We start from the raw sequence: 8,282 nt of genomic DNA on the forward strand, positions 1-8,282 counted from the left end.
TTTCTTTTAAGGTTGTCATAATTATTATGGGAATAAGCGAATGTGTCAAGGACAAATTTGGAAAAGGGAACTAAATACTTTCTTGATTTTATGAAACATCAATTATTTTGGACCAATGTTTAGCGACTAAAACTTCAATTTATCGGAAGGAGTATGAAGTCTAACATTTTTTTCCTTTAACATGATTCAGTTGTCGAATAATTAAGAAAACGTTTTATGATAAATCATCTCCGAAACTATATTATAATGCTTCTTGAAAAGCTTCCTTAAAAAAGAGATCCACATACCATATTTTTAGTCTGTAAGATACCAATATCAACCCCTTTCTTTTATAGCACTACGAGAAAATATATCTGGCAACAATTTTTTTTTGCTGCCATAGATTAATTATTATTGGAAAAAGTATTTCCTAACGGCTGTTATTGCAACAACGTGCAACAATTTTTTTTTTTTAGTTGCCAAAAGTACTTTTTGCAACAATAATCAATACTATGGCAACAAAATTAAATTCTTTGGCAACAAAAAAATCATTTGCCTTGTTGCCAAATATAAAAATTTTGTTGCGATTTCTATACTTTCTTGTAGTGTAGCCCTCATATCCAATTATCATTAGTTCCAAGTATTATTCCCTCTTGTCCACTTTATTTGTCGTCCTTATTAAAAATAAATGGTTTAAAATATTCTTTCCGTCAATTTTTACTTGTCATGTATATTAAAAATAGTTATTCATTTTTACTTGTTTAGTTTGAAAAATCAAGAGATAATTTTTCACAGCTTCATACCTATTTTACCTTTATTATTAATTAATGGGTTGGGAAGTTCAAGAAATTCTTAGTGACTAATATGTTTTATTGATTTCAATCATTAGATGACTTACTAATAATTAAGGGTGATATCGTAAAAATTGTCATTCTATTTATGACTTTTTAAGATGTGTGTCAAGTCAATACAGGACAAGTAAAAATAGACAGAGGAGTAATTGTCATTTTAGAAAAAAGATAAAATTAATTACTAGTTTCTACCTTTATCCCTATTTAATAAATGTGAACAGAGATTAATAAGATAAAACAAAGAGGATTATTAAATGAGATCAATGAATAAATAAAAATAGTTTAATCAAATTATTTTTAGTTAATATTTTCTCAAGAGGAGTGAAAACAAATACTATAACAAGTAAAATAAATGGAAAGAATGATTGTTCTCATTAAATCTGTCTTTATAAGACGTAAAGTTGAAAAAATATAGTCAACGAGACAACCAACGACTATGATTTCCGAGGCCGTCAAAGGGTGGAGGAGGATTGCTTCCTAGGGCCTTTCAAAGATAAAATAAGCTTGAAAATATGCTCCTTTCCAACGTTAAAAAGTCTTCCGTAAAATATTTTCAATAAGTAAGATAGTTACTTTATATTTTTCTTTGACACAATTCTTGAAAAAATATTAAGAGGGATTTTTTTATTAGTTTACATTTATTAATGTTTTAAGATTAATCTCTATTTTTTGAATATTTATTTTGTTCATATTATTTTTTCATAATTAATGTGTTTGTAATCTACAAGAACAATTACTATTCAAGGTAACTTAATTTCGTCTTGCACTTTTAAAACAACAAATACTCCCTCCATTTCATTTACTTGGCCCATGTTAACTTGATACATCCCTTAAGAAAACTTTTATTAGGGGTGTCTTTTACAAAACTAAAGGGGTATCTTTTACCAAACTAACATTATTAATGATGCTTTAGAATTAAAAATTTGACTAGTGCAGTACTTTATGTAGTTATTTAATACTAAGGGTAGTATGAGAAAAAAATAATAAAATTCTCTTTGTTTGCTAAAATGGACAAGTAAAATAAAAATCTATTTTTAGTACAGAAGCCAAGTAAAATGAAACGGAGGGAGTAACTTGAGGCATCTATTTTTAGAAATTACAATGGACGGAGAGAGTAATCACTTTAATTAAATGGTCATTTAACAATATTATCCTCTTACTTTCCCTAAAACTTTTCTTATAAGTAAAAATAGTCAATGTTGGAATTTGAAAAACCATTTGAGAGAAGGATATTTTGAAAAAAAATTAGTAATTAATAACTTTTTGAACTTTGAATTGTTTTTCAATTTTGAACCAAAAAAAGTGTTAGGAATTCATTAATTTTGAATCGGAGGGAGTAATAACTAGGAAACATCTTGTTTTGTTTCTAATCTTTTTATTTCTCCAACTTCAAGGGAACATATTTACGAAAAAACTGGCTTGAAGCATATTAATCTATTTTGATATTTGGGATAAGACACTATTACCCCCTGAACTATACCAGAAGTTGCTACGACACACCTTACCTTTTCTTGAATTTTATTACGGCATAAACTTATTTAAAACCGAATAATTACCCCCCTAAACATTGATGCCCACTCTCATATGGGAGAGTGACATACACTCTCCTTCTCACATGTGTATTTATTTGTTTTCTTTTTTTTTAATTTTTTTTCAGCTTAATGTCAATTTTTTTTTAAAAAAATAAAAAAATGAATTTTAAAGCCCTTTTTTTAAAAAAAAAAAAAAAACAAAACTGAAAATATGGATAAAAAATAAATTAAAAAACTAAATTTTCTTTTAAAAAATTATTTTGAAAACCCATTTTTTTTAATTTTTTTTTAAAAATTTGATTTTTTCTTAAAAACCCGTTTGTTCTTTTTTTTTTTTTTAAAAAATAAAAAGAAAAATGAAAGCATCAATTTTTTTTAAAACATGGAAAAATGGACTTGTTAAAAATATGGAAAACTTGATTATTTTTTTAAAATGTCTCAAAAAATCTTGATTTTCATGATTTCATTTTCTTAGGACACTTTTATTTTTCAAATAAAATCCGGAAAAAATGTTTTTCTTGTCAAAATGTGAAAAAAATGAATTTTTATAAAATTTCGGAAAAATTAAATATTTTTTTTAAAATATAGAAAACCCGTTTTTTAAAACTAAATTTGGAAAACTAGATTTATTTTCATATATAGAAAGAAAAAAACATCAGTTTTCCAGATTTAAAAAATGTCCAAATTTTTTAATAAGAAGACTTAGCTTTCCAGATTTATTTTATAAAAAAACGGATTTTCATATTTTTTTAAAAACAATTCAGTTTTTCTTATTTTAAGAAAATACAGATTTTTAAGAAAAAAAAAATAAGTTTTCCCGTTTTTTATGTTTCTCACTCTCTCAAAGAGAGTGAAACACACTCTCCTTGCCATGTCAGCGCTTAGGGGGTAATTATTATGTTTTAAATAAGTTTAGGGGGATAATAGGACACAAGGAAAGGTAAGATGTGTTATATCAACTTCGGGTATAGTTAGGAGGGGGGGGGGTAATAGTGCCTTATCCCTTGATATTTCTTTAATCAAGTACTTGAAATAATTCGAAGTGGAAAAATACTTCCTTCATTTCAATTTGTTTTACTTTTTTCAAATATATTTAAAAAAATATACTTTTTGTATATTAAAAATTAAGTTTTTAGCTTTAATATTTTCAATTCACAATATGCAAGAAGATATTTTTTCAATTTTCAATATTTTGTTGGTCAAATATTCTTGACAATTATTTTTTATAGAAAGACAAGCTTTCTTAAAAATAAGAATAATGTCTCCTCTCCAACCCCCACTTGTTGATCAACCTACCCTGCCACCTCCAACCCCAACCTCGACCTTACTCCCACTCGCTGGTATTTTTTAATTATATATATGCTCTTGTGATGTATACCTTTTAAATTACTTATCAAACCTAAAAAAATAAGTAAGAAAATTAAACAACTGGTTTTCAGAAAATATGCATTTTCGTAAGTATACTTATCAAGCACACCCTTAATTGCATCTTCTCGTGAGAATTATATGATCTACTCCCTCCGTCCACTTTTACTTGTCACATTTCGTTTCTCGAGAGTCAATTTGATTAATATTTGGAGCTAGATTAAATTAGACTAATTTAATATTATAAAAATAAAATTTAGATGTTCGAAAACTATATGAAAACTATAATAAGCTACAATTCTTCTCATATTAATGTGATGAAAAAATGCATTCTAAGATGTTGGTCAAAGTTTATGCAATTTGACTCTCGAAAAGTGAAACGTGACAAGTAAAAGTGGACGAAGGGAGTATTTTAAGACGATAATACTAAAAATGTATTTATGTACATTATACTCCCTCCATTCAATTTCATTAAATATTTTAGCTTAACTAGGTACGAAATCTAAGAAAACAAAGAAGACTTTTGAGCCTCAAACTAAAAATGTGTATGTACTAAAACGCCCTTCGAATGTTGTGATTGTAAATAAATGAGGTAGAATGTTAGAATTAAAGAGTTGTCAAATATAAAATGATATATTCTTTTTGATATATTTCTTTAAACAAATTAAGATACTTAAAGAAAGACCGATTATATATATTTAATTTAAAATTTAGAAATTGTCGTTATATTTTTTAACTTCACTGAGACACATAAAACGAAAGGAAGGATGAAGAACTTCCTTCCGTCACTTTGCAACGTGCAAAATATCTCTGCTATATTATTAAACAAACTGTTGAAAAAATCTGAACACCAAACAGCTCCCAGAACTCTGTCTCCCGTGAGTCGTGACCAGCTTGATTAACTTGCAGGCGAAGTATAAGCTGGTCAGCCATGTAACTTAGCTAAACACCTCCATGCAAGCAGCTTCGAAGTTTGAACATATAGAGAGATGTTACATTATACTCTACCTCTATATATGTAAGTCAGGATTTAAGCTATGTATCTCGATAATGTGAAGAATTTTTATATTATTAATTAGTGAATTAATTATCTAATTGTAACATGTTCCGTTATTTTTTCAGATTATGATATTGAGTTTCTAGGAAGAGTTATCCGTTGCCATAAATTAACTATGCAGTGACATAATAAATTTATACATGGGAAAAGGTGTAAATATAACCCTCAACTTTGCGATTTAAAGTAGATATATCCCTCGTTAAAAAAATGGTGCATATATAACCCTGTCGTTAAAAAAATGGTGCATATATAACCCTGTCGTTACAAAAATAGCGCAAATACACCCCTTTTAATGATTTTAAAAAAAATCATTTAGCTTATTTTTGAATTAAAAAAATATATCGTGGCCTTAAAAAAATAAGTCTACCCATTTTTTTAGTATTCTTATTTTTTTAAAGCCACGTGGTAATTTATTTTTCGGGTGCGGCGGGTCTGGTTCATTTAATAAAATTATCTCCGTAGCTTTAAAAAAATAAGTCTACCCATTATTTTAGTAGAATTTTTTTTTTTTTTAAATCCACATGGAATTTTTTTCTTGAGGGTCGGGTCCTGTTCGTTTTAGAAAATGGGTAGACTTATTTTTCTCAAAGCTACGGAGATGTCTTTTTAAACGAACCAGACAACCCACTAACAAAAGGGGTAGACTTATTTTCTTTAAACCTACACGACATTCTTTTAGTTAAAAATACGCTAAATGATTTTAAAAAAAAAAAATCCGTCAGCGAAAAGGGTATATTCGCACAATCTGTGTAATAAGAGGGGTATACATGCACCACTTTTTTAAAGAAGGGTATATCAGCTGTCAGTTGCAAAATTGAGGGGTATATCTACACCTTTGCCCTTTATACATTGATAATATGCAGAATTTAAACTTTTACCATAAGAAATGCACTCTTACATACCAAAATCATAATAAAAAATACACAGTAGTCTCGCCATAAAGTGAGACGATTTCGAGCTGAAAAGTAAAATTATATAATTTTTTGTGCAAATTCAGAAATATAATTTTATGTGTTTTTCTTTAAAAAAAAAATTAGAAGTACATATAACGTAGTAGAAGTCTGTACAAACCCGATCCCCAAATTTAATAAAATGCGATTAAATTTGTTTTTTGAAGCTTTGGGTAACTTTGGTATATTTGTTTAGAACTTATCGGGTTGAAAATCGAGGGCTTCCGAGTGTTTCAACACCATTTTTTGTGAGATGAAATTTCAATTTTTCTGGTGCTGATTTCCTCTTTTGTGATGCCGATCTAGTGAGTCGTGACCACGAATACGCATCTTGGTCATCGCGACCGTGAAGAATGTCACCTGGTCAATTATTAGGTCAAGCCTTCTACTTGTCACGACCATTTGAACCTAGGTCATGAGGACACCTACCTTTCCCATCTCGGTAGGCAAACCCTTAACTCAATGTTCACAATCAATAAAAATAATAGCGGAACAAGTAAAATGACGTAAGTCTCACAATATAATATAATATAGATAAGTGCGGAAGTAAATTAATCCAACCCAGTATCTGGTCTGGTACTAAGGTCTGAATAATAATACATAAATAGTCTCAAATCATGTCTTGAAAGAAAAGTAAGACATAAGAAATGGAAGAGTCTTCGAGGTCAGCGGACGCCATGCTCACCCTGGAAAACTCAAGTGGAAGCTGAAGAGTCAATCAGCCACGAGTCAGAGAAGTAGATCCGACCAGATACTCTACAATCATAAAAGAATGCAGCAAGTGCAGGTCAGTACAAACAACAGTACTGGTAGGCATCATAGCCCGACTAAGCATAGTTAACACAATTCAGAAAATAACGCAGATAAACAAGTAAACCAATCACGCATGGAACAATGTAATCGTAACCGATTATCCGTCAACACCTACGTAAGTATCTAACCCCAATAGAATAAGTCTGAATATGTACGATCCTGAAACGATCACCACAATAGAATCATCACAGTCCAATCATTAACAACACAATCGTCACAATACAGTTATCACGACATCTCACTCAAGTCATAATGCAATGCAGTGTAATAATGGTATGAATGTGATGCCATGCCATGTTATGCAAATGAGGTGTACACATGCACTTCGGACGGAAATATCGACGTCTCGGTAGCACAACCCAGTGTGACTCGTGAAGTCTAAGTACCACCGGTCCCGGATCTTTGCCAAACAGACAAACGGGACCCTGGCTAATTACTCACAGGGGGAGTCTCACCGGCACCACTCTGGGGGACCCGCGGAGCCCATGCACTAACAATCGATTCCGGAATAACATCAAAATCGGCCATGCAATAACGGTGCCCGAATATAACCATCGGACATCGGCCTCCTCACAATCACTCAAAAGAGTTGTCAAATATCGCTTCATTAATCAACGATTCCGAATTGAACCTCGGACATCGACCTCTCACAATCACTCAAGTAAAAGAGTTTATCAAGTGTCGGTTTCATATAAACAACGATTCGGAGCGGATCTTCGGACATCGGCCTTTTTCACAATCATTCAAGTAAAAGAGTTCATCAAATATCAGTTTCGCTTAATCAACGATACCGGATCATCACCGGATATCGGCAATGCATGATAATTATGAGAGAATGCGTGCAATGCATATGTCAATCATCAACAAGAAAGCTCAATATCACAAGTACCTCAATAGGGTACGCCAACAATGCATCACATCACAATACCAACAGTGGGTATGCCAACATATATAAATCAAGTACCAACAGTGGATACACCAATAATGTATCAATAATCTCAAGTACCAACAGTGAGTACGCCAATAATATATCAAAGTACAAATACCAACTACGGATATGTCAATCCTATCCGAATCAGGACAACAAGCGACATTCGTTATCTACCAACTACATATGGCATCAAGCTAACACAATTAAACAATCAAACACATATAACGGAGAGGCTAGTCCCAACACACATCAGGGCCCAACCTAAGGCAATATCCATCCAAAGTTCACACCCGAAGGTTCACATGCTGTCTTCGACATCATAATCTAAATATGTGATTCACTATACTAAGTCTCACCAAAGGTAAACCATAACCTACCTGGACTGCCGAACCGCAACACCAACAAGTCACTCTATCGCCTTGCCCTTCCTCTGAAGCTCAGAACCAAAGTAGTCTAAGCATAATTGAATTCTATATTAGAAATCATGAAGAATGATACTAATATTGCTATGATATCAATTAGGTCCATTTTAACCCTAGAAATTGGGAAAATGGGCCCATAAGGGCAAAACAGGATATTCGCAGGTAAAATACCAAATTGAATCCTAGGTAATCATAACCCAATCATTAATTGTTGATTTAACTCAAGAATTATCCCCAAATCTGATTTCTAGTAAAAACCCCCAAATTGGGTATGAACCCTAATTCTCCAAATCCGAAATTCAACATTAAAAGTGAAAGATATATGATTACTAAGCTTAGATTCATCAAGTTTTATCATCAACATCATTAATTTATCATATAG

The sequence above is a fragment of the Lycium ferocissimum genome, chromosome 1 (genome assembly GCF_029784015.1).
Source record: "Lycium ferocissimum isolate CSIRO_LF1 chromosome 1, AGI_CSIRO_Lferr_CH_V1, whole genome shotgun sequence".
NCBI lineage: Eukaryota > Viridiplantae > Streptophyta > Magnoliopsida > Solanales > Solanaceae > Lycium > Lycium ferocissimum.